Raw genomic sequence first — 26,117 nt, 5'->3', positions numbered from 1 at the left:
AAGAGTTGTCGTTTGGTGTAAACAAAATGTTTATTTGAGTGTCATCAGCATATGAATGAAAGTTCATATTATTTTTTCATATTATCCTACCTAGCAGCAGCATGTAGAGAGAGAGAGCAATATTGGTCCCAGCACTGATCTTCTGGTACCCCAAATTGAACTGGTGACATTGATGAAGCAGTACAATTATTAGATATTTGAACATAATGAAAACGATGAGTTAAATGTGAAGTAAACCACTGAAGGACGGTTCCAGATAAGCCAACCTCAAACTCAAGCCTGTGTAACAAAACAGAGGTCAACCGTGTCAAAGGCAGCTCTAAGATCTAGAAGCACAAGCACTGTTGCATTCCCCGCATCAGTAGCTAAGAGAATATCATTTACGACTCTTGTTAATGCAGTTTCAGAAACCAGACTGAAATTTCTCAAGTATATTATTTGAATCCAGATACGATTGACGTTGGGCAACAACTATTCTCCCAAGACTTTTAGATTGAAATGGGACCTTTGAGACAGGCCTGTAGTTGTTAAGAAGTTGTGGATCCAAATTTGACTTCTTAAGGAGCGGTCTAACAACCGCTACCTTAAATTGATCAGGTACAACGCCTGACGCAAGCGATGCATTCATCATACTAATTATAGGTCCTGCCAGTCCTTCGAGGGAATCTTTGACTAGCTGAGTGGGGATGGGATCTAGCGAACAGGTGGTTGACTTTGTCTTACGTCTGTGTTCATGAGTCCACCATAAGAAAAAATCTGAACAGGAGTGGTGATCATGCGAGGTCACCATGGAGGAAACCACTGCTCTCCCCCCAAAAAAAAAACACCACTGCCCCTCTCAAGTTTGCTAAAGACCACATGGATGTTCCACAGCAACTCCTGGAACAATGTTCTGTGGACAGACGTGACAAAAGTTGAACTTGTTGGTAAATGTGCACAGCGTTATGTTTGGAGATAACAAAACACTGCATACCAACTCCAAAACCTCATCCCACGTGGGAAGCATGGCGGAGGCTGTACGGCTTGCAATCATCGAGGGACCGATGAATTCCAAGATGTATCAGGAAATTCTACAGCAGAATGTCAGGGTGTCTGCCTGTGATCTAAAACTCGAAAGACGCTGGGTCATGCAGCGTGACAAAAACAAAGGAGTACATCAACAACAGAGTGGCTGAAACAGAAGAAATTCCGTATTTTGGGATGGCCAAGTAAGAGTCCTGACCCCAATCCCATTGAAGTGCTGTGGCGTGATCTGAAGCAGGCCGTTCAGCGCAAGACATCCCAAAAATATACATGAACTGAAATAGTTTTGCATAGAGGAATAGGCCAAAATACCTCCTAACCGCTGCTCAGGTCTGACCAACCGCTACAGAAAGTGGGGGTTGAGGTTTTTGTCATAAAGGAGGTTCCACTAGCTCCTTAATATAAGGGTTCACATACTTTTTCCATCAATGACCTTGATTGTTTAAACCATTTGGTCAATAAAGAAACAGCAATGTCAAATGTTGGGCGTGTGTTGTTTGTTAAATCAGACTCTCTTTATTAATTATTATGACTTAGATAAAGATAAGATCACATGTTAGGAGCCATTCATGCAGAAATCCACATCATTCCGAAGGGCTGTTTACAAAAGTTTTTCTCCCAACTGTATGTGAGAGAAAAGCAGAGTAAGGTGGGATTGCAGCTTTGCAAATCACAAGGACATTTGTACGCTCAAAATGGGACAGGAGCACCCCAGATGGGACTCAAACCCACAATCCCTGGCTTAGGAGGCCAGTGCCTTATCCATTAGGCCACTGGGGCACACTGGGTTGGGTCGATCACGCTGATGAGAGCCAGTTTTTTTTTCCTTTGCTTTTTCAAAGGGATCCCCAAAATTAGGAAAGTTAGGCAGCAGAAGGTTTACTGTGACCTGAGAAGGACCGGCATCCAATCACGGTGGTACACACACACACGCTCTCACTCATCTGAGCTACACGGCTACCAAGATGATCTCAGGTGCGCCGAGCTGGTACGGAACATATTGAACTGATCGACGGCGAATTGTCTCTCAGACAGGCTTTTCACCTCTGAGCTCCCTGACTGACAGTAATCAGCTAGGTAGTGAAACAGTCAGCTGCTTCTAAGCCTTAAACAGCTGCATCTCGGCGCTTCCACAGAGAGATGATTTGAAAGCCAAACATCGCCCATTGGGAACACCTTACTATCACTAGTTTAAGAGACTCTTAAGGTCTTGCAGAGGTGCCTGTCTAATAGCATGCGCTTTGCAAGCTATAGGTGTTTAGGCTGAGGCAGAATGCCTGTTAACAAAATGTTTTTATAAAGGGGCCTCGCACTCTTTTCCAAGCAATGGTCACCATCCCCACCGAGTGTCACAATGTAGTCATGTCCTAGGACATCACCTGTTAGTCTCCATTTGTCTGCCACCAACACTTTAGGTTATGGGGTCACAACCGCACCCCGGAGACCAGAGGAGCCGTTGGCGTTCTGGCGGCGCAGATTGGGCTGAAGGTGGGGCGCTTGAATCTCGCTGTTGGAGGCCGTCTGAAACTGACCCAAGCCTTTCCCTTGAATTAAATGTAAATAAGAAATGAACCCCAGATGCACATAGAATCAATCACGTGTTTCCTTTGAGCCGTTTCAGAGACTGCTCCAGAGTTTACCTTGCACAGATGCGCAAAGATTAACGATGGGGGTGCACGCTTCCAGGCGTCTTACAACTGTAGGGACTGATTAGAGACAATTCGTAGCTTGTGCTCATTTCCCTCTATTCCCCGTGTTGCAGTGGTAGGATGACGTAAATTCCTGCTTCGACACGTAACGGCATTATAATCAAGTGCAGGAGCTGAGGGCTTTAGTTTTGTTTCGTTTTCCATGGCGTTCGTAAGCGCGCAAATCAAAGGCAATTCCTGCGTCTAACACGAATGTAAATGCTTTTGAAAGTGCAGTGTGGTGCAGCTTGTAAAATCCTTGTCCACATTTTTGGTTTGTTGATGTTTTTTCTGTCTGCCAAAGTTGCATTTTGACATCCGGACTGGGGGACTTTATCATTTGAACGTGAAGCCAGCCTTAAACCCTCTGAGGCGTGTCTGTCTGCCGGCACGAATCTTGTGAAAGGTATTTTTTTTAACGGAGAGCAACTTTAAAAAGGTTTCCGCAGCCACCTCGCAGTCCGTGTTTGATTATAGGAGGAATGCGGCGGCGGCGGGCTCGCATTTGTCGTGCTCGAGTGGTTAAGGCGATGGGCTCGAAATGCGTTGGGGCTTCCCCGCGCAGGTTCGAAACCTGCCGACTCCGGCGTCTGCCGCACGTCGACTTGTGCCTGCGCGGCAGAGGCGAAGTGCCGCTTCTCCTTTCCTGGTACTATAAAAATGCTACATCGCTTGGTCCTGCTTCCATGGAAAGCAGTTCTTCAGGTAATTCTGCTCTCTTACCAAAGCTGTTAGGTTCCTTTCCGTGGTGAGATGGGTTTTCATGCAACGCTGGGAGAAGAGAAAAGTGTTTGAAGATTTAAGAGTGTCTTAGGTGGAGCCAAAATCAAGTTTCACAAATGCAAGTGGGAAGATTTCCAATGTTTAATATGGTCAAAATAAGCGGAAGTTACCAGCTGGTCCGGCACAGTCTGCCATGCTTTTGTCATATACTGTAAAGTGGTGTCGAACTGGGTGTCGAACTGGAGCCTCACCATTTGCATATGTGAGGCTCCAGTTATACATCGAGTGTCACATTAAATGACAAAAATGAAGAGAGTTAAAGCAGCTGGAGAGGTTTTCTTACAAAATTTGAGTTTTGGAAAATGTTTCCTTCACGCTGCACTGAACAACATAGGCAGCCAAGAGTCTCCAAAACAAAACAGAATGGACAGATAGGAGAAAATTCCCACTTGTCCTGAAGTTCCCAAAATCCAGCACTGAGCGTAAACAAAGTGTCTAAGTAGCGTGGGAATGCTAACCCTAACCCTAGCTGGAGTTTGAGCAATCCGGCACTGAGCGTAAGAAGATGAGTCAAAGTAACGTCTAATCGGATTAGTTTCCTTAGAGCTGGTTCAGAGTTTGCTCAAGAGTTTACCTTTCACAGATGCGCAAAGAAGAATGTTGGGGGTGCACGCTTCAAGGCGCCTTACAGCTGTAGGGAGTGATTCGAGACGATTCGTGGCGTGTGCTCGTTCCCATATACCGTACGACCCGGGGTGCAGTGCTAGGATGACGTACAATACTGCTTGGCCACGTAACGGCGTTATATGCAAGTGCAGGACGATTCCTGCGTCTACCACTAACGTAAGAGCTATTTCAAGAGCGGCGTGGTGCGGCTTTTGAAATGCTTGTGGGCATTTCTCTGTTGTTGAGTCTTTTTTTGTGTGTAACAAAGTGGCATTTTCATGTCCGGACGGGGAGACTTTATCATTCCGACATGAAGCCACCCTTAAGTCCTCTGAGGCGTGTCTGTCTGCAAGGCTTGTATTTTGGAAATGTTTTTTTGAAACGGAGAACGACTTTGAAATAGGCTTCCGCCGGCGCCTCGCGATCCAGGTAAGATTGTAGCAAGAACGCAGCGGCGGTGGGGCTTGCTGTAGTCGTGGCCGAGTGGTTAAGGCGATGGACTAGAAATCCATTGGGGTCTCCCCGCGCAGGTTCCAATCCTGCCGACTACGTTGTCCGCCTCCAGTCGGTGTGTTTCGGCGTAAGCAAAGAAGCGCGCCTCTTTGCTGTTCCTGGTGGTTTTAAAACGCCCAATCGCTTGTACCCGCTGCCTTGGAAGTTCTTCAGCGTCCGCGAATGGCATTTTGCAGCTGGAAGCAGATGTCGACGCGTTTTGCACAGAGCACCAAAAAAGCGTCTTTTTTGAAGGTCCAGGCACTGAGCATTGGTGGTTCAGTGGTAGAATTCTCGCCTGCCACGCGGGAGGCTCGGGTTCGATTCCCGGCCAATGCAGTGGCTTTTGCAGCGAGCGGCTCCATCACTTGCATCCCCTTGCAACTCGCAACTGAAAACCCACTGAAGCTAAGCAGGTGTGAGCCAGGTCAGTACCCGGATGAGGATGAGCTACAGGGAAAAACAACGCTTCCAGCTGGAAGCGGTGTTAATGGTGCCGGCGGGGGGGCGCTCACCCTGAGGTCTGTGCGGGTCCCAATGCCCCAGTATAGTGACGGAGATGCTGTGTTGTAAAAGGGCGCTGTCTTTTGGATGAGATGTAAAACCGACGTCACAGCGCTCTGTGGTCATTCAAAATGACAACCAAAACCTTTGACAAAAGCTCTTGGTAATTGATGGTCTTCAATAATGCTTCTCCTTTAGGTACATTTTAAATCAGCTGAAAAATGCTGTGAAATGGGGGGGCACTTCAGGCCAGTGTAGGATTTGGGTTACAAGAACCATGAAACTGCACGAGAAAGCCCGTACACTGAATTACACGGCTTTCTATTCAAAGGAGGGCAAAAGAAATTCCCTGAGTTTGATTTTTTGCAGCGCAGAGAGGAGCACTGTCGTGAGGAATGTTAGCTCAGTTGGTTAGAGCGTGGTGCTAATAACGCCAAGGTCGTGGGTTTGAACCCCGTACGGGCCAGGTCTAGGTCCATGTCCCTCTTTGTGAAACAGGCAAATGACTGTCTCAGGGGCCCATTCCTCATTCTCAAGACACATGTATGCAGTATGTACACCGTGCATTGAGCAATAGGGACTGAATACACCACAGGTAAGGTTAGAAGTCATTCTGAGGTGCCACATGTGAGGGATACAGCTAGGCATCCGAAATGTTGGGTTTGAGACCCTTCAGGAGTACTGCATCCTTTGAGACAGACCCGTGCATGTTAAACAAATGATCATTTCTTTCGGCATTAGGGACTAAATATACTAAACATATGATGCTAAAATGTTATTTTCACATATATTAATGTAATAAATGATTGCTTATGCTTTATAAACAAATCTAATTAAAATAAAAGCTTAAGTTTTGTATTTATCTTGTACCATAGAACATAATTTTCTTTGTATTTCAAGCCCACAAAGTGTCCAAATGACGCACTACATGATATAAGGAAGATTATCACATGCATATCGGTATTATCTTTCTTATGAAAATGCATTCCTTTCATTACATTTTACTTTTTAAAATGAACTCAAATTGTGTATAATGTAATAATGTAAGTAGAATAGATTCTAATAATATAATGATCCAGTGTGTTGCACTACTTCACTGCTTCACCGCTCTATGCCGTCTGGAAATAAATCCTCAGACTGCTCACTGCCCTGGGCATGTACCAATAAATTACAGGAGCACATCTATATATCACTGCGTTGAAGCAGGAGACACACAATCACTGCAAACACATCCTAAATACAGTGTTCCAGCACCTTTGACCTCATCCAGAGCGTATCATTTCTTGAAAGGGATTGCTGTCCGAATGCACATCTGAATCCCAAACAGAATCTCTAGTAAAATACGATCATTTGTGAAACAGGCAAATGACTGTCTCAGGGGCCCATTCCTCATTGTCAGACACATGTATGCAATGCTTTCACTGTGCATTGAGCAATAGGGATTAAAAACACCGCAGGTAAGGTTAGATGTCATGTTCTATGATCATTTCTTTCGGCATTAGGGACTAAATATACTAAACGTATGATGCTAAAATGTTATTTTCACATATATTAATGTAATAAATGATTGCTTATGCTTTATAAACAAATCTAATTAAAATAAAAGCTTAAGTTTTGTATTTATCTTGTACCATAGAACATGATTTGCTTTGTATTTCAAGCCCACAAAGTGTCCAAATGTTCTATGATCATTTCTTTCAGCATTAGGGACTAAATATACCAAACGTATGATGCTAAAATCCTGAAAAAAGGATGTGCTCCATCTCGTCAGTAGATTGGATTCCAAAACTGATTTGGGTCAATATACATTACCTTTGAAATTAAAGTACAGTCTACTGTAGGGAACCATCAACTTAGAAAGCATTGGCCTTCCCTGGGGGTCAGGTAGGTGCAAAAGATAAACCTTTATCCTATCTTTATCTTAAGATAAGTGGCCAAGCAGTATTTTTCCAAGTTTCACCAAGCTCATCATGTTGCCATAGTAGACAAAGTTCTATAAAATGTTAAATAACTTTAAAAAAAAGCATCTTGGTCTTACAGTACTGTACAAGGTGAATTAAACTGTCCCTGGTAATAAAAAGTAATTAGAAACATCTCAGAAACTTTATCTCTAGAAACATTAGCTGTTTTATATCGTGTAATTTAGTGTGATGTTGTCAGAATTCAAGGACATTATCACACACAGAAATTGGTTCAGTTAAATCTAAAAAACACAGCTAAACATGGGTTGAAATGTAACAGAAGTCTTACCTCTTGTCAAAAGATTTAATTCAAGAAGCGATGTAATAAATGATTGCTTATGCTTTATAAAGAAATTTTAAATGCCTTTAAAAAATAAATACCTCCTGAGAATAATTTGCCACTCCCAGATCCTTGGTAAGGTACTGTTTGAATCCAATCAGGAGAGGAGCATCCAGGGAGTGCTTTCTATAGAGTCCAGCTTGGGCCACTCTCTTCCGGCCTGCTGATACTTTTTAACTACTCAGGGCCTGTAAGGATATAAAACACCGGTTTAAACATTTTATACCTATGAGACAAATTAGAATTTTAGTAAAAAATAGATACATCTGAAAAATAAAAAGTCTTACTGCTGATAGAGTTCTTCAGAGCTCACATCTTCCCCTTCCTTATCCGCTTCTGTTTCAGTTTCTAGAGCAGCCTCTGGCATCTCTTCCTCCTGGACAGCGGCGTCTTGCTCAGGGCCGCTGGAATGCAGGTAGATTCTTTTCAACATGCTTTTACATAATATGTTGTAACAATGATTTCAAAAAGAAACTACAGAAGCCTTACAGATTAAAAATATCTCACCTTGCCAATGTGTCTTCAGGCTTCCCATGTACAAAAAGGCCCAAGGACTCTAGCAGTCTTACAACCACTATCCTGTTTGCCTCACCAGACACGATCTCTATTCTGTGGTAATCCACGATGACCCCGTTCTTCAGGTGATTCATCATGTCCTCCCTCGCCTGTTGAGAGGCCATCCTTATCTCTTCTGCCGTGGCGTGCTTCATACACTCCCTCTTCAAGTGAGCAGGAAGCTGTTCAAGAGTATTCAGGCACATCTTGCACACCAGGGGAATCCTCGCGGGTTTCCTTTGAAAATAAATAATACCATCTGTGTATAGAAACAAGCTAAGACTGATTTTTTAAATTATCCTTAATTTTCTCTCTCATAGTTTGAGCATAATGATTTTATCGCATTTATATAAGAATTGCTCATTGCTCCAAAATAAATAATGGTTTCATAAAAAAGTGAACACTTACTTGGTCTCAGTCACAGATTTTCCAATAGAAGCCATTGTGGAGTTCAGCAACTGCAGGTCCTAAAAGTGGGGAAGGAATTTTAAAAGAGAAATTGAATTACAATACAGAAGGAATGGCTGAGGGATCACTGAAATATATATATATACAAATTCCAAAGACTGAGTCCATATAGAAACAACTACCTTTCATTTTCAGTATAAGAAAAAAAAAACATTATCTTCCAAAGAATCATAAAATTGTCCCTTCTTCCAGACTCTACTTCTCTCTTGTAGTAGTATAGCAGACCTTTCCAGGTGAGCAGATCACAGAGTCCGAAATGAGCTTCCTCCATCAAGCAAAGTACCTGAACATGACTCTGTCTTCATAAAAGCGCCCCTGTAATAAAGAAATTAAATCCGAAATCAAGAGGGCAGTTGCCTACTGAAATACAAGAAGTCATCAATTTTAACCTAGCAACACATTAAAGGCTGCATCTATACAAGTATGATTCTAGAAATGCTCACCAGATTACGTTTTAAGAAGGAACTGCGCCTCAGGTTCCGCCGAGATCTTAACTCGGATGGCAGGATTCAGAGTCCGGAGTGCGGACTGATGGCGCACGGAGGGTCCATATACTGTGGATCCCTCAGTGATCTTCCGCGTATTCAAACCGCCAGCGTGTGACTCCCCTGTCCCCGTGACCTCATTGCTCTGCTCTCTCCTCTGTGCAGCCGAGCCCGACTCACGGTAAAATGGAAAAAAATATGCTCTCGACGTGAGATTTACTCTGGAGCGAGCCAGTGTTGCGCATAGCTGCCTTCAAAGCAGTTGACCCAGGTTCAATTCCCGGCCAACGCAGTTGCGAATGTTTTCAAATGCTGTCATGAGCCTTGGATTGTGACTAGCAAAGCGAAGCCTTTTGAAAGAGCTAAAGCACTGCAAAACGGAATTGAAGGAGAATCTTACAGGGGATTCTGAGCAGTGTCTGCATACATGCAGTCAGATAAAGGTGCTGAAAGCTTGAGCTACTCTCAAAGTCATGCTGCCCTTCCCCGGAGTAAATCTGTTACATTGAAAGAATGCTTCTGGCAGGTTCAAAAAGGGACCCGTGTTAATTGGAGAAATCAATGATTTCGAATGAATTCTGTATGCGTTAAAAGACAGCTATACACAGAAAACATGCAGGACACTGCTCATGATGTTTCCCGAGCCGAAACACAGTGCGTTTTTCCAAGCCATTTGACAAAGCCCACCCACTGAAAACTGCAGCAGATCGTGTAAAGACGTTCAACTTTGTAACTACTGCACGCACAGGAAGCAGAATAAATTCCTCTTTTCAAACTGTCAAAGGTTTGCTTTGCGAACGCTGCAGGACATCGCTCAATCTCTTTTGAATGGGGACAAACGATTTCTTATGGGGCGCAGTAAGTACAGACGTTTAAAATGCTCCACTCATGCCGACGATGCAGCATGAAGAAGCGCAACCTAACGTTTGACAGACAAAAGCCAGGCGCCGCTACGAGCAATATGAAATCATACTGACAGCACACGGCGTTTCGCGCTTACACAAAAGTAATCTCGACAGACGCTGTTCTCTGCATAACGCTGAAAGAGCTAAAGAGCGTTTCTGTTGACACGTAACAAGCTCGTTTCTTTCTACCATGATATCACCATGACCAAATCTGTTTTTAAACACCTTGCTCAGTCTCTGACGAGACTGTCAAAAATTGCTTTCGCCGATTGTATTGCAAACCGGCGGAAGCGGGGTATTGGGAAAAGTTTTCAACTAGCAATAATCGCGCCTCGGCTAAACCTCACAGGCTACGATACTGCCACTGCGCAAAGCTGACGGTTGCCAGGCAACCGCGGGGATCCTATGGAAATCGCTATCGATCGTCTCATGGCATGTCGTTGCTATAACGCTTCATATTTGTCGTCTTCTTCTTCTTCTAGCTTGAGGTTTTGAAGAATTTCATGACAGACAAGGGCTCCGTTGGGAACAAAGGGCGTTGTGAGAAAACCGTTGCTTATTTTCAGCAGCAGAAATACAACCCTTTAAATACAAGATGACAGAACAATGACGAAGGGCATGCCGGGAGGAACTCATGCACTACAGAGGAAAGGGGGCAGGCACGTACAGTTCACATTCAAGCCACAAGTACTCTTCTTAACGTCTTGAAAGCATTGCAGCATGTTTGTGTCCCACTTCCCGTGGCTGCGGGACGACTGACACGAACGGACAAACACAATCTGTGGCGTTTAGCGTGACATAGTCTTGCAGGCATTGTGCTGTCTCACTGCAATATTATACCGCTGGAGGAAACAGTCCATCTGGCCATGAAACTCATTTGAACGTCTAGCTACAGCAACTAACAATATCATGATTTATTCAGGATGTGTGGAATCAGCACGTCCCGGAGACAGCTTCCGAAATCGTGAGCATTCTCTGGTGGTAGGGGCGTTCAAGATGGCGCTCAGGTGGGAGGTAAAGTTTAGTGGTTGGGGAGTTTTTTTGAGTTTTTCATGACCTGAATGTTAATTTTTGCTTTTTTTGACTACAGAAAAATTAGGACTTAACACTAGTTGTTTAAATTTCAGTTATAATTGAAAGAAAAAAAAACGTTTTTTTTTTAGGTTTAAAAAGTCCGATATGAGTAACACTGGGAAAGGAAAAGAGAGTGCTGGGTCTTCGAAGGAGAACTCTAAGATACCTCAATCGTATATGTATAGCACTACAAAAAAATCGATGGCAACTAAAGGGAAAAGTGAAGCAGCTGCAGGGGCAGAAAGAGGGCGGAGGCGCCGCGCGCCCGGCCGACGTGGTGGACCGGTGCGCTTTACGTGCTGAAATAAACACGCGACAGCCCCGAAATGTTTCCAGAGTGCTGTGCACTGAAGACTTGCCTGGTGCTCCTCCGTGCAGATTGTTTGTCCTCCTCCAGTGCGGGACGAGCCAACACAAGGGAGCGCATTCGCCAACATCCAGGCACGCAATGCGATTTGGAAAGCAGCTCCTTTCCAAAGAGTTGCACACAAACGATCCTTCAGTCCCGCTCGGGGGGCACGGAACCCCCGCCACACACAGCTTCAAGTAGCGAGTCAGGCGCCGGGGCTTTTGCTTACGGCCACACCACCCTGAACACGCCTGATCTCGTCTGATCTCGGAAGCTAAGCAGCGTCGGGCCTGGTTAGTACTTGGATGGGAGACTGCCTGGGAATACCAGGTGCTGTAAGCTTTTGCTCTCCCGGCCAGCAGGGGTCGCCGTTGGTGCCGTAGGCTTTGGGAGGAAAACCTGCAGGATGGAAAGGTGATCTATAGCCTCATCTCTAGAGATGTTTTGTTGCTGTGGCATGTGTGTGACCCATATTCAAAAAAAAAAACCCGTCTGTAAAACGAATATTGAAGCTGCCTCTAAATCTGCAAATGAAGATGAGTCGATAAACCACTCGTTTTTCGTATAACTAGACATATATTCATTTGTTACCGATTTCATTCATTGAGCACGGATACAATAGAGGTACAGCCATTCACTGTTTGACATGTCTGCACTGGTACAGAACCGAGCAATCAGAAAACGGGTGAAACTGTCTTTAGACTCAGCATACAGTACCGAGGCCCCCCATGACCAAATAAAGGCTAACCTCGATAATCAGCCTAAAGAACGCAGACTACAGCAAAACGACTGACTTTGAAAAGGGAATGAACGTCCGGAAGGAGTAGTGGAACTAGCTTGAGATGCTTCTCCGGACCCCTAACTAAAAGCCAGCGAGAACCAGCAGCGGCGTCCACTCCTGTCGAACCGGGATCCTTCCGCAGCCACGCAGCTCGTGGTGTCCTAACCCTCCCGTATCTGATTTTGGACCAAGCACATCAGGGGAGAGCGCGAACGCAGTCCCCCACTACCAGAAATTATGCAGTCGAGATTCCCACATTTGGGGAATTCGCAGGGGTCAGCACAGCCGGAGTGCAATGGCCGAGCCTCGCCCTGGGTGAACCTCCTTCTTGATCAAGGTATCTCCCCTGCCAGGTAAGTATGAGTTAAACAGGCCCCTGCAAGCGGCCCGCACCCACAGCACAAATCGCGCAGCCTAGGCCACCTCCTCGCCCCGCACGCCACCGCCTCCTGCTGGGCCCACTCTTTCACACACTCACACGCCACACTAACACTCAAAAGTGTGGGCAAAACGAGAAAACGAGCGCGCCGTTTCCTACACATCTGCAGTCGCCGTTGCGCATTCGCAGCATGTCCCGGGATGCAATTCGGCCTCATTTGCATAACTCCAGACCGGCAGATCGCCACGCAAGCTCGCGACGTGCGCCTGCCACACACCGAACAAACCTTTTCAGCAATTTCCAAAAAACGGGCCTGCTCGCCTGCCCACAAGGCTCCGTCTCTTACCTGCTCTCCAGAGCCTGCTGCCTTCTGTGCTTTTCTCTCGGCACCGCTGCAGCGCACACAACTCCTGCAGCGGGAGGGGGGGAGAAAGTTCCCGCGCTCCGCCGCAGGGAAGGCTCGCTCCGTGCGCACACGTCCTTTCGATGCCAGTCCAACAAGTGCTCCGCATTAGCTGCGTCGGGGCTCCGGCGTGTCGCACCTCACCTCACCTCGCACTGCCCCCTCCTTGAATGTCTGCCGCTGGGCATGCCCCGCTCTCCTCCGCCTTATCTTATCGCGTGTGAGCACCGACAATGGCCACAATGCCGGGGAATGGCACCTGTAAAGTGTTAATTGGGGCACAGGAACAGCCCGTCTCGTCTCGGGGGGGCCGGCTTCAGAGACAATACAGCAAACACAGCGGGGCGGGGGAAGAAGACGACACCACACATGCGGGTACATTCAGCTCCGGCGGGAACGAGACATTTGTCGGTCTTTTCAAGTGCCGAGAGCCGAGCAATCCTTCACTTGTATCGTTTCTCCCCGGTGACTAGATCTGGCCCTGCGACTCTCGACTGGGCTCACCCCCGGGGCAGCCCAGCAGGTGTGAGCCTGGCCGGCACCCGGATGGGAGATTCTACCCCGGAAAAGCTCCGGTTGCTGCTGCTCCTGCAAGAGGTGTGACTGGGACCAGTAGGGAGCGCTCACCCTGCGGACTGTGTGGCTCTCTTACGCCCCAGCCTCCTGATGGCGACACTCTGCTGCACAAACAGGCGCCGTCCTTCGGGGGAGGTGTCAAACCGAGGTCCCGACCCTCCTTGGCCATTAGGAAACCCCAGGGCGTCTCTCAAAAAGAGACGCCGGGGGTGTCCCTCTGGTGTTAGTGCTCCCCTTTACCCATCAGTCGGGGTCTCCTCCTAATCCCCGTCTCACCTGTAACAATCAATGACGAGGCCCCCCTGTCCGTGAGATTTTACTCGCGCAAGAGACCGGGGGCAGAGCGCGAACGCGGTCCCCCGCCCCCCACAAAGTGCGCGCTCCGGGTTCCCTCTCGGGGCCCTGCAACACAGCGGAAGGGCAGCGAGAAGGAGCCTCTTGCTCTGACGCCGCAAGGCCACAAGAGGGCGGAGGCGCCGCGCGCCCGGCCGACGTGTTGGACCGGTGCGCTTTACGTGCTGAAATAAACACGCGAAAGCCCCGAAATGTTTCCAGAGTGCTGTGCACTGGAGGTTTTTGTCTGGTGAAGACTTGCCTGGTGCTCCTCCGTGCAGATTGTTTGTCCTCCTCCAGTGCGGGATGAGCCAACACAAGGGAGCGCATTCGCCAACATCCAGGCACGCAATGCGATTTGGAAAGCAGCTCCTTTCCAAAGAGTTGCACACGAACGATCCTTCAGTCCCGCTCGGGGGGCACGGAACCCCCGCCACACACAGCTTCAAGTAGCGAGTCAGGCGCCGGGGCTTTCGCTTACGGCCACAGCACCCTGAACACGCCCGATCTCGTCTGATCTCGGAAGCTAAGCAGCGTCGGGCCTGGTTAGTACTTGGATGGGAGACTGCCTGGGAATACCAGGTGCTGTAAGCTTTTGCTCTCCCGGCCAGCAGGGGTCGCCGTTGGTGCCGTAGGCTTTGGGAGGAAAACCTGCAGGATGGAAAGGTGATCTATAGCCTCATCTCTAGAGATGTTTTGTTGCTGTGGCATGTGTGTGACCCATATTCCAAAAAAAAAACCCGTCTGTAAAACGAATATCGAAGCTGCCTCTAAATCTGCAAATGAAGATGAGTCGATAAACCACTCGTTTTTCGTATAACTAGACATATATTCATTTGTTACCGATTTCATTCATTGAGCACGGATACAATAGAGGTACAGCCATTCACTGTTTGACATGTCTGCACTGGTACAGAACCGAGCAATCAGAAAACGGGTGAAACTGTCTTTAGACTCAGCATACAGTACCGAGGCCCCCCATGACCAAATAAAGGCTAACCTCGATAATCAGCCTAAAGAACGCAGACTACAGCAAAACGACTGACTTTGAAAAGGGAATGAACGTCCGGAAGGAGTAGTGGAACTAGCTTGAGATGCTTCTCCGGACCCCTAACTAAAAGCCGGCGAGAACCAGCAGCGGCGTCCACTCCTGTCGAACCGGGATCCTTCCGCAGCCATGCAGCTCGTGGTGTCCTAACCTTCCTGTATCTGATTTTGGACCAAGCACATCAGGGGAAAGCGCGAACGCAGTCCCCCACTACCAGAAATTATGCAGTCGAGATTCCCACATTTGGGGAATTCGCAGGGGTCAGCACAGCCGGAGTGCAATGGCCGAGCCTCGCCCTGGGTGAACCTCCTTCTTGATCAAGGTATCTCCCCTGCCAGGTAAGTATGAGTTAAACAGGCCCCTGCAAGCGGCCCGCACCCACAGCACAAATCGCGCAGCCTAGGCCACCTCCTCGCCCCGCACGCCACCGCCTCCTGCTGGGCCCACTCTTTCACACACTCACACGCCACACTAACACTCAAAAGTGTGGGCAAAACGAGAAAACGAGCGCGCCGTTTCCTACACATCTGCAGTCGCCGTTGCGCATTCGCAGCATGTCCCGGGATGCAATTCGGCCTCATTTGCATAACTCCAGACCGGCAGATCGCCACGCAAGCTCGCGACGTGCGCCTGCCACACACCGAACAAACCTTTTCAGCAATTTCCAAAAAACGGGCCTGCTCGCCTGCCCACAAGGCTCCGTCTCTTACCTGCTCTCCAGAGCCTGCTGCCTTCTGTGCTTTTCTCTCGGCACCGCTGCAGTGCACACAACTCCTGCAGCGGGAGGGGGGGAGAAAGTTCCCGCGCTCCGCCGCAGGGAAGGCTCGCTCCGTGCGCACACGTCCTTTCGATGCCAGTCCAACAAGTGCTCCGCATTAGCTGCGTCGGGGCTCCGGCGTGTCGCACCTCACCTCACCTCGCACTGCCCCCTCCTTGAATGTCTGCCGCTGGGCATGCCCCGCTCTCCTCCGCCTTATCTTATCGCGTGTGAGCACCGACAATGGCCACAATGCCGGGGAATGGCACCTGTAAAGTGTTAATTGGGGCACAGGAACAGCCCGTCTCGTCTCGGGGGGGCCGGCTTCAGAGACAATACAGCAAACACAGCGGGGCGGGGGAAGAAGACGACACCACACATGCGGGTACATTCAGCTCCGGCGGGAACGAGACATTTGTCGGTCTTTTCAAGTGCCGAGAGCCGAGCAATCCTTCACTTGTATCGTTTCTCCCCGGTGACTAGATCTGGCCCTGCGACTCTCGACTGGGCTCACCCCCGGGGCAGCCCAGCAGGTGTGAGCCTGGCCGGCACCCGGATGGGAGATTCCACCCCAGAAAAGCTCTGGTTGCTGCTGCTCCTGCAAGAGGTGTGACTGGGACCAGTAGGGAGCGCTCACCCTGCGGGCTGTGTGGCTCTCTTACGCCCCAGCCTCCTGATGGCGACACTCTGCTGCACAAACAGGCGCCGTCCTTCGGGGGAGGCGTCAAACCGAGGTCCCGACCCTCCTTGGCCATTAGGAAACCCCAGGGCGTCTCTCAAAAAGAGACGCCGGGGGTGTCCCTCTGGTGTTAGTGCTCCCCTTTACCCATCAGTCGGGGTCTCCTCCTAATCCCCGTCTCACCTGTAACAATCAATGACGAGGCCCCCCTGTCCGTGAGATTTAGTACTCGCGCAAGAGACCGGGGGCAGAGCGCGAACGCGGTCCCCCGCCCCCCACAAAGTGCGCGCTCCGGGTTCCCTCTCGGGGCCCTGCAACACAGCGGAAGGGCAGCGAGAAGGAGCCTCTTGCTCAGACGCCGCAAGGCCACAAGAGGGCGGAGGCGCCGCGCGCCCGGCCGACGTGTTGGACCGGTGCGCTTTACGTGCTGAAATAAACACGCGAAAGCCCCGAAATGTTTCCAGAGTGCTGTGCACTGGAGGTTTTTGTCTGGTGAAGACTTGCCTGGTGCTCCTCCGTGCAGATTGTTTGTCCTCCTCCAGTGCGGGATGAGCCAACACAAGGGAGCGCATTCGCCAACATCCAGGCACGCAATGCGATTTGGAAAGCAGCTCCTTTCCAAAGAGTTGCACACGAACGATCCTTCAGTCCCGCTCGGGGGGCACGGAACCCCCGCCACACACAGCTTCAAGTAGCGAGTCAGGCGCCGGGGCTTTCGCTTACGGCCACAGCACCCTGAACATGCCCGATCTTGTCTGATCTCGGAAGCTAAGCAGCGTCGGGCCTGGTTAGTACTTGGATGGGAGACTGCTTGGGAATACCAGGTGCTGTAAGCTTTTGCTCTCCCGGCCAGCAGGGGTCGCCGTTGGTGCCGTAGGCTTTGGGAGGAAAACCTGCAGGATGGAAAGGTGATCTATAGCCTCATCTCTAGAGATGTTTTGTTGCTGTGGCATGTGTGTGACCCATATTCAAAAAAAAAAACCCGTCTGTAAAACGAATATCGAAGCTGCCTCTAAATCTGCAAATGAAGATGAGTCGATAAACCACTCGTTTTTCGTATAACTAGACATATATTCATTTGTTACCGATTTCATTCATTGAGCACGGATACAATAGAGGTACAGCCATTCACTGTTTGACATGTCTGCACTGTTACAGAATCGAGCAATCAGAAAACGGGTGAAACTGTCTTTAGACTCAGCATACAGTAACCACTCGGCCACCTCGTCTAGGAAACTGGGCTGTCCTGACATGGGTTGGCGCACTCCAGTTGATCTTTTTCTTTTTTTTCCCTCATACTCGAGGGTCATTTTCCTGTTCCACATGCGATTTCAACATTTTCCTTGGGAGATGTCAAGCCAGCAAGCCACTGCTGTGGTTCAGTGGCCAGTGTGGAGTTCAGTGGCCCTGTTGTACACAGAAAGCACATTGAGCTCCTTGGACATGAAAAGTTCCAGATAAAAGCCATTTGTCATCCTTTCTCTTGGTGTCGATGTTGCTATTGTATGTAAAGGTGGCAACTTGCTCAGCGAGCAGGCGGAGCACACACCGAATGCAGATGTGTCTGAGTGGCGTGTCCAAGTGGCTGCAAAAGGACAGCACTCCCGGGGCGCCGTGGCTTAGTTGGTTAAAGCGCCTGTCTAGTAAACAGAAAATCCTGGGTCCGAATCCCAGCGGTGCCTTTTTTTGTTCTGTGTTCTCGAACAGAACTGGTCATTATGGACAACCGCATACGTCTAGACTTAATTAAATGCAAGTATTCATTTCCTGTCTTGAACGACTTGTTTTTCTTAAAATGGATGCAACTTGCAAAACATGAAATACAAACCTCGCTAATCAGCGCTCGCGGCTGGCAAAAAAAAAAAGAAGTCAGTAATGTTTTTTTCTTTAACCTTAAGCCTGCTAATGGAGAAGAACCTAGTCGCCACATCACATACATCCGTTTCAACGATAAGAAGGTAACAACTATCCTCACTCCAGAGTAAATCTCACGTTGAGGGCATATTTTTTTCCACTTTACCATGAGTCGGGCTCAGCTGCACAGAGGCGAGAGCAGAGCAATGAGGTCAGGGGGATAGGGGAGTCACACGCTGGCGGTTTGAACACGCGGAAGATCACTGAGGGATCCACAGTATGTGGACCCTCCGTGCGCCATCATTCCACACTCCAGACTCTGAATCCTGCCATCCGAGTTAAGATCTCGGCGGAACCTGAGGCGCAGTTCTTTCTTAAAACGTAATCTGGTGAGCATTTCTAGAATCGTAATTGTATAGATGCAGCCTTTAATATGTTGCTAGGTTAAAATTTATGACTTCTTGAACTTCAGTAGGCAACTGCCCTCTTGATTTCGGATTTAATTTCTTTATTACAGGGGCGCTTTTATGATGACAGAGTCAAGTTCAGGTACTTTGCTTGATGGAGGAAGCTCATTTCGGACTCTGTGATCTTCTCACCTGGAAAGGTCTGCTGTACTACTACAAGAGAGAAGTAGAGTCTGGAGGAAGGGACAATTTTATGATGCTTTGGAAGGTAATGTTTTTTTTTTCTTCGAAATCGAAATGAATCAGAATATCAGTGCAAAAGACAAACTCTTGGTTTGGTTTAAAGAGATATGGTTTTAAAACAGACAAAATGTAGAAAACAGGTGTTTCTCACTTTTGGAAAAGAATGGACCGGGGGTAATATTTTACTAGTTGCAGTGCTAAGCTCACTGGGTTACAGCCCTGCAGTGTCACATGAGGGCCAGTGGTGCAATGGATAATGTGTCTGACTATGGATTAGGAGTTTGGAGGTTCGACTCCTGTCTGGCGCTGGTTGTTTTTAAACACATCAGCCTACTCCCTAAGTAGTCTGTGCTACTTACTGCATTGTAATCGTACCCAGTAAGAGATTTCCTTCATGTAAATGAACTGCACCTGACAGCTTTAGAAAAACACCTGGGCTCAGTACGGTGCTGAGAGCTCAAGTTGTGTAGAATGTAATAATTTAAGTAGAATAGATTCTAATAATATAATGATCCAGTGTGTTGCACTACTTCACTGCTTCACTGCTCTATGCCGTCTGGAAATAAATCCTCAGACAACTTACTGCCCTGGGCATGTACCAATAAATTACAGGAGCACATCTATATATCACTGCGTTGAAGCAGGAGACACAATCACTGCAAATACATCCTAAATACAGTGTTCCAGCACCTTTGACCTCATCCAGAACGTATCATTTCTTGAAAGGAATTGCTGTCCGAATGCACATCTGAATCCCAAACAGAATCTCTAGTAAAATACGATCATTTGTGAAACAGGTAAATGTCTCAGGGGCCCATTCCTCATTCTCAAGACACATGTATGCAGTACGTACATCATGCATTGAGCAATAGGGATTAAAGACACCACAGGTAAGGTTAGAAGACATTCTGACTATATTCTAAAATATTGGACTCATATTCTTATGATGGCAGACATGATGCTGTGTTTAAAACCGGGGTTAATGGACATTATATGACTGTCAATTCTGTTTTGTTTTGGAGACTCTTGGCTGCCTATGTGGTACAGTGCAGCGTGAAGAAAACCTTTTCCAAAACTGTGTCAGCTCAAAAGTTGTAAGAAAATCTTTCCAGCTGCTTTAACTCTCTTCATTTTTGTCATTTAATTGTCTGTCGGCACTATGTAGCAGCGTTGCATGACAACCCATCTCACCACGGAAAGGAACCTAACAGCTTTTGTAAGAGAGGAGAAAAGGACCTGGCCCGTACGGGACTCGAACCCACAACCTTGGTGTTATTAGCTCTAACCAACTGAGCTAACCAGCCTCACGACAGCAATCCTCTCTGTGCTGCAAAAAATCGAACTCAGGGAATTTCTTTTGCCCTCCTTTGAATTGAAAGCCGTGTAATTCAGTGTACGGGCTTTCTCGTGCAGTTTTATAGTTCTTGTAACCCAAATCCTACACTGGCGTGAAGTGACCCCCCATTTCACAGCATTTTTCAGCTGATTTAAAATGTACCTAAAGGAGAAGCATTATTGAAGACCATCAATTACCAAGAGCTTTTGTCAAAGGTTTTGGTGGTCATTTTTAATGACCACAGAGCGCTGTGACCTCGGTTTTACATCTCATCCAAGAGACAGCGCCCTTTTACAACACAGCGTCTCCGTCACTATGCTGGGGCATTGGGACCCGCACAGACCTCAGGGTGAGCGCCCCCCCGCCGGCACCATTAACACCGCTTCCAGCTGGAAACTTTGTTTTTCCCTGTAGCTCACCCTTATCCGGGTACTGACCTGGCTCACACCTGCTTAGCTTCAGTGGGTTTTCAGTTGCGAGTTGCAAGGGGATGCAAGTGATGGAGCCGCTCGCTGCAAAAGCCACTGCTTTGGCTGGGAATCGAACCAGAGCCTCCCGCGTGAGAAGCGAGAATTCTACCACTGAACCAACAATGCTCAGTGCCCAGGCCTTCAAAAAAGACGCTTTTTTGGTACTCTGTTAAAAAAGCGTTGACATTACCTCTTTCAAAAGGCTTCACTTTCCTAGTCACATTCCAAGGCTCATTGAACCCGGGCTGTTTCCTCCAGCGGTATAGTATTGCAGTTAGACAGCACGATGCCTGCAAGACTATGTCACGCACTGACGAGACTGTCAAAAATTGCTTTCGACGATTGTATTGCAAACCGGCGGAAGCGGGGTATTGGGAAAAGTTTTCAACTAGCAATAATCGCGCCTCGGCTAAACCTCACAGGCTACGATACTGCCACTGCGCAAAGCTGACGGTTGCCAGGCAACCGCGGGGATCCTATGGAAATCGTTATCAATCGTCTCATGGCATGTCGTTGCTGTAACGCTTCATATTTGTCGTCTCCTTCTTCTAGCTTGAGGTTTTAAATAATTTCATGACAGACAAGGGCTCCGTCGGGAACAAAGGGCGTTGTGAGAAAACCGTTGCTTATTTTCAGCAGCAGAAATACAACCCTTTAAATACAAGATGACAGAACAATGACGAAGGGCATGCCGGGAGGAACTCATGCACTACAGAGGAAAGGGGGCGGGCACGTACAGTTCACATTCAAGCCACAAGTACTCTTCTCGGATGTTGCACAAACAAATCCTAACGTCCTGAAAGCATTGCAGCATGTTTGTGTCCCACTTCCCGTGGCTGCAGGACGACTGACACGAAGGGACAAACACAATCTGTGGCGTTTAGCGTGACATAGTCTTGCAGGCATCGTGCTGTCTCACTGCAATACTATACCGCTGGAGGAAACAGCCCGGGTTCGATGAGTCTTGGAATGTGACTAGGAAAGTGAAGCCTTTTGAAAGAGGTAAAGCACTGCACAACGGAATTGAGGGAGAATCTTACAGGGGATTCTGAGCGGTGTCTGCATACACGCAGTCCGATACGGGTGCTGAAAGCTTGAGCTACTCTCAATGTCATGCTGCCTTTCCTCAGAGTAAATCTGTTACATTGAAAGAATGCTTCTCGCAGGTTCAAAAAGGGACCCTTGTTAATTGGAGAAATCAATGATTTCGAATGAATTCTGTATGCGTTAAAAGACAGCTATACACAGAAAACATGCAGGACACTGCTCATGATGTTTCCCGAGCCGAAACACAGTGCGTTTTTCCAAGCCATCTGACAAAGCCCGCCCACTGAAAACTGCAGCAGATCGTGTAAAGACGTTCAACTTTGTAACTACTGCACGCACAGGAAGCAGAATAAATTCCTCTTTTCAAACTGTCAAAGGTTTGCTTTGCGAACGCTGCAGGACATCGCACAATCTCTTTTGAACGGGGACAAACGATTTCTTATGGGGCGCAGTAAGTACAGACGTTTAAAAACCTCCACTCATGCCGACGATGCAGCATGAAGAAGCGCAACCTAACGTTTGACAGACAAAAGCCGGGCGCCGCTACGAGCAATATGAAATCAAACTGACAGCACATGGCGTTTCGCGCTGACTCAAAAGTGATCTCGACAGACGCTGTTCTCTGCATAACGCTGAAAGAGCTAAAGAGCGTTTCTGTTGAGACGTAACAAGCTTGTTTCTTTCTACCATGATGTTACCATGACAAAATCTGTCTTTAAACACCTTGCTCAGTCTCTGACGAGACTGTCAAAAATTGCTTTCGCCGATTGTATTGCAAACTGGCGGAAGCGGGGTATTGGGAAAAGTTTTCAACTAGCAATAATCGCGCCTCGGCTAAACCTCACAGGCTACGATACTGCCACTGCCCAAAGCTGACGGTTGCCAGGCAACCGCGGGGATCCTATGGAAATCGTTATCAATCGTCTCATGGCATGTCGTTGCTGTACGCTTCATATTTGCGGCCGGACACTTCCCGCCCCCCAAAGAAAAGAGCGCCAATCAGACAGGCGGAGACCGAGGACTCGCTGAGCAGACGGCCACAGTCGCCGTAATAAGAGCGATTGTGAGCGGTTTTGTTTTCTCTCTTTGACCAGCCCAGCTGCGCCCCACACCCGAAGGCAGGGAAGCACAAAAATTGTATGGAACTCATTCATGCTCCTCTCCATGGAAATCTTTAGTAAAAGGCAAAAGATTTGTACGAGATGAAGAGAAACCAGAGTGCGTGGCTCGACAGCTGCAGGAGCCCAGGCCGCCTTCAAGGCCTCTGCCCTGCCGGTCGTGGTTGGCAATGCACCTGGCCTTACAAACGAGCCAGTGGGGCCCGTTCAGCTCCGGGCTCAGCGCCTGCGGCTCTCGGCTTACCTGGCAGGGGAGATACCTTGATCAGCCTGTAGTTGGAGTAGTTGGATTGTTTTCTTGTTTTGTGGAAGCAGTGTTTGTTTTGCAGTTTGAGATGGCAACCTTTGGATCCCGCAAGAATGCTGTACGTTTTGAGCTTTTGGATGACCTCTTCATGGATCGTATGCAGTTCAGCAGAAAAGTGTTACAGAAGGAACTTGGCTTTGAACCTCGGCACTTGGATTTCATCTTCGCTCTCCCAGGTCAGAAAGCATTTGAGGTTGTTTTTGCTACCTATTCTCTGTTTGAACAATGTGTGGATGTGTTTGAGGCAAAAAGAGGGAAAGTTCCTGCCCTTGAGAAGATCAACTTGCAGCCTCTGACACAGAGAGAGAAGAAAACGGTGCATGTTGTTATGTTCTCGGAACTGGCAAAGACGGAGGACATTCACACCTGGCTTAAGCAGAACTGCACCGTCCACCATGGAACTGAGGTTAGAGATGTTGACGGTATAAAAACAGGAGCAAGGAAATTCGAGGTTCGCTTGCTACCGGACAATGTAAATGGAGGCTTAAGGCACCTGCCCTCTACAATCCGGCTGGGCGCCTGCAATGGCTATGTTTTTTATGTGGGACAACCAAAGGTGTGTCGGCGCTGTGGTGCTGTGGGACACCTGGCATCGTCCTGCACTGTGAAATGCTGCAAGACCTGTGGCAAACACGGACATTTAGCCTCTGACTGTTCAATGCTGCCAAAGTGCAATTTATGTGGCTCGGAAGGACACGTTTTTAAGAACTGCCCTCACGCCTACGCCAATAAACTCAATAAACTCATCGGCTGCACCCCTTTCCCCTCAGTGCTCCCAGGAGCTGGACTTGAGGAAAAGGAAAAATGACTCTGTTTTCTCCCCGAGCGAGGAGGAAGGAGAGCATGGCGATGGGGACAGCTGGAACCCCTCCACCCCTCCTTCTGCCCCCTTCCTTGAAATGGACTCCGTGAATGCTTTTACTGCTGCCACCCTGATGAAGGCTCATTCAGAGGATGGCTGGCAGGAAATTGGTAAGAAGAAACAGAAAAAGAAGAAGGTAACAGGTGAGACCGAAGAGAAATGTGTTTTGTAAAGACTGGTTCCACTTTCTTATGTAATATGGCTCTAAACATAATTTCTCTTAACACCAGAGGTATCAATGACAGAGTGAAATGCCAGTCTGTCTTTGATTACCTCCAGCAGAGAGAGGGAGATGTGTTGATGTTGCAGGAGTGTGCTTTAGCCTATCAAGAGAGGTATAAAAGCTTTGAAGATAGGTGGGATAAAGGGCCTTCTGTTTGGTCAGGGGACAATAACAACAGAGCCTCTTGCGTGGCCATTCTTTTCAAAGGATGGGCTGTCAAATTGAAAAGTATTCAGAGGGTCATAGATGGCAGGTTGCTGTGTGTGGATGTGGAATGGGGGACTGTTAACCTGCGGCTAATCAATGTGTATTGTCCTACTGACGTGGGAGGAAGGGTGGAGCTACTCAAGGCACTCTCCCCCCTATTGTTATGTAGCACAGACGTGATAGTGGGAGGGGATTTTAATTGTATCTTAGAGCACACAGACAGGCAGTCTAGCTCTCCGATAAAATTGGATTCCAGCTCACTGGCCCTGCATAACTTAGTTCAAGACTTTAAACTCTCAGACACATATAGATGTATATATCCCACAACAGCAGGATATACATGGTCAGGGAGGAATAGCAGCTCCAGAATTGACTATTGCTTTGTCTCAGAGAGAGTGAAAGTTGTTGGGGTCACTCTTCAGCCTGTCTTCTTCTCAGATCATCAGGCTTTAGGGTGTAGAGTGGAACTCCAGGGCGGGACTGTCTTTGGCCCAGGCCTCTGGAAACTCAACACAAAGCTGCTAGAGAACGAGGGGGTAGTATCCCGCTACAAGGAGAAACTATCACAGTGGCTGTCCTTGCAGTGTCTGTACGGGTCAGTAGGAGAGTGGTGGGAGGAGGTGAAGATGAGGACAAAGGTCTTTTTCATGGCTGAGGGAAGGAAGGCTGCTGCCAGACGGAGAGGAGTGCTAGCCAGGAAACAGAGGCAGCTGCAGCGTCTCTACACGATGATGCACAGTGGCTTCGATGTGCTCGAGGATATCACCCTTTTAAAAAAGGACATCCGGAGCATAGCCGAAGAAAGTAGTCGAGGAGTGCTGTTAAGAGGCAGAGTGCAGTTCTTGGAAGAAAATGAGAAGTGTACTCGCTTCTTTTTCAGGAAAGTGGTAGGCTCCAAGTCTGTCATGGAAAGTGTAGTTGATGAGGAGGGACGAAAGAGAACAGAGCCGAGTGCTATCCTCTCCTGCACCAAGGCCTTCTACTCAAGACTGTACAGCTCTACAGAGGTAAAGGATGAAGAAATTCATTTTTTTACCTCAAAGCTAGAAAACGTTTTGAGTGAAGAAGATAGGGAAGTACTTGAGAGGGATTTGACAGTAGAAGAGCTGAGACAGGCTATGGAGAGCTTACAGAAGGGGAAAACTCCAGGTGCTGACGGGCTCCCTAAAGAATTTTATTGCACCTTTTGGGATCTGCTTCAGGATCCGCTACTGGTCCTATTCGAGGAAAGATATAAGACAGAATTGCTGCCTGACTCCTTAAGAGAAGGCACTATCTCTCTCTTGTTTAAGAAAGGAGCAAAAAATGACATAAAGAACTGGAGACCCCTCAGCCTGTTAGGCGTGGACACTAAGATCCTGTCCAAAGCCCTTTTCCTGCACCTACAAAATGTAGTGGCCTCACTGGTAGGGAAAGAACAGACTTGTGGGATAGCAGGACGCCTGATGAGCGACAACCTGGCCTTGTTGAGGGATGTCTGTCTGTACTCTGAGGATCGCTCCCTCCCTCTTTGCATTTTAGGTGTAGACCTAGAAAAGGCCTTTGACCGCCTAAACCGGCAGTACTTAACATCGGGACTTGAGCACATGAAGTTTGGCCCCATCATGAGAAAGTGGATTAACCTGCTGTACACAGGTAGCAACAGCAGAGTCATGGTTAATGGCAATAGATCACGCCCCTTTGAAGTCTGTTCAGGGGTGAGGCAGGGCTGCCCATTATCCCCCTTGTTATGCGTTTTGGCTATGGAGCCCTTAGCCTGTGCCTTGCGCCAGGATCAGGCCATTAATGGGATACCAGTGCCTGGAAGTGGGGGAGGAGAGGTAAAGACATCTCTATACATGGATGACGTCACCC

At 48.0% G+C, this 26,117-nt stretch overlaps 12 non-coding genes and 1 pseudogene across 12 annotated transcripts; 6 read left to right on the top strand and 7 right to left on the bottom strand.

Moving 5' to 3' along the window:
• Positions 1-1,730: 1,730 nt before the first annotated feature.
• Positions 1,731-1,803, bottom strand: trnar-ccu (transfer RNA arginine (anticodon CCU)). Its single transcript has one exon. It is a non-coding gene; the product is annotated as a tRNA-Arg (tRNA).
• Positions 1,804-4,569: 2,766 nt separating this feature from the next.
• Positions 4,570-4,651, top strand: trnas-aga (transfer RNA serine (anticodon AGA)). The gene has a single exon. It is a non-coding gene; the product is annotated as a tRNA-Ser (tRNA).
• A 209-nt stretch (positions 4,652-4,860) lies between these two features.
• Positions 4,861-4,931, top strand: trnag-gcc (transfer RNA glycine (anticodon GCC)). Its single transcript has one exon. It is a non-coding gene; the product is annotated as a tRNA-Gly (tRNA).
• Positions 4,932-10,044: 5,113 nt separating this feature from the next.
• Positions 10,045-10,186, bottom strand: LOC138229450 (U4 spliceosomal RNA). The gene has a single exon (XR_011185861.1). It is a non-coding gene; the product is annotated as a U4 spliceosomal RNA (small nuclear RNA).
• Positions 10,187-11,456: 1,270 nt separating this feature from the next.
• Positions 11,457-11,575, top strand: LOC138229598 (5S ribosomal RNA). Its single transcript, XR_011186008.1, has one exon. It is a non-coding gene; the product is annotated as a 5S ribosomal RNA (ribosomal RNA).
• A 636-nt stretch (positions 11,576-12,211) lies between these two features.
• LOC138229373 (U1 spliceosomal RNA) lies at positions 12,212-12,375 on the bottom strand. Its single transcript, XR_011185793.1, has one exon. It is a non-coding gene; the product is annotated as a U1 spliceosomal RNA (small nuclear RNA).
• A 1,805-nt stretch (positions 12,376-14,180) lies between these two features.
• Positions 14,181-14,299, top strand: LOC138229310 (5S ribosomal RNA). The gene has a single exon (XR_011185741.1). It is a non-coding gene; the product is annotated as a 5S ribosomal RNA (ribosomal RNA).
• Positions 14,300-14,935: 636 nt separating this feature from the next.
• On the bottom strand, positions 14,936-15,099 carry LOC138229349 (U1 spliceosomal RNA). The gene has a single exon (XR_011185769.1). It is a non-coding gene; the product is annotated as a U1 spliceosomal RNA (small nuclear RNA).
• A 1,807-nt stretch (positions 15,100-16,906) lies between these two features.
• On the top strand, positions 16,907-17,025 carry LOC138229338 (5S ribosomal RNA; annotated as a pseudogene).
• A 772-nt stretch (positions 17,026-17,797) lies between these two features.
• On the top strand, positions 17,798-17,871 carry trnat-agu (transfer RNA threonine (anticodon AGU)). Its single transcript has one exon. It is a non-coding gene; the product is annotated as a tRNA-Thr (tRNA).
• Positions 17,872-20,806: 2,935 nt separating this feature from the next.
• Positions 20,807-20,948, bottom strand: LOC138229496 (U4 spliceosomal RNA). Its single transcript, XR_011185907.1, has one exon. It is a non-coding gene; the product is annotated as a U4 spliceosomal RNA (small nuclear RNA).
• Positions 20,949-22,278: 1,330 nt separating this feature from the next.
• On the bottom strand, positions 22,279-22,420 carry LOC138229479 (U4 spliceosomal RNA). Its single transcript, XR_011185890.1, has one exon. It is a non-coding gene; the product is annotated as a U4 spliceosomal RNA (small nuclear RNA).
• Positions 22,421-22,649: 229 nt separating this feature from the next.
• Positions 22,650-22,768, bottom strand: LOC138229565 (U5 spliceosomal RNA). The gene has a single exon (XR_011185975.1). It is a non-coding gene; the product is annotated as a U5 spliceosomal RNA (small nuclear RNA).
• Positions 22,769-26,117: the final 3,349 nt, after the last annotated feature.

Source organism: Lepisosteus oculatus, unplaced genomic scaffold (assembly GCF_040954835.1).
Source record: "Lepisosteus oculatus isolate fLepOcu1 unplaced genomic scaffold, fLepOcu1.hap2 HAP2_SCAFFOLD_45, whole genome shotgun sequence".
Lineage (NCBI taxonomy): Eukaryota > Metazoa > Chordata > Actinopteri > Semionotiformes > Lepisosteidae > Lepisosteus > Lepisosteus oculatus.
This window is presented reverse-complemented; position numbering and strand designations above follow the sequence as displayed.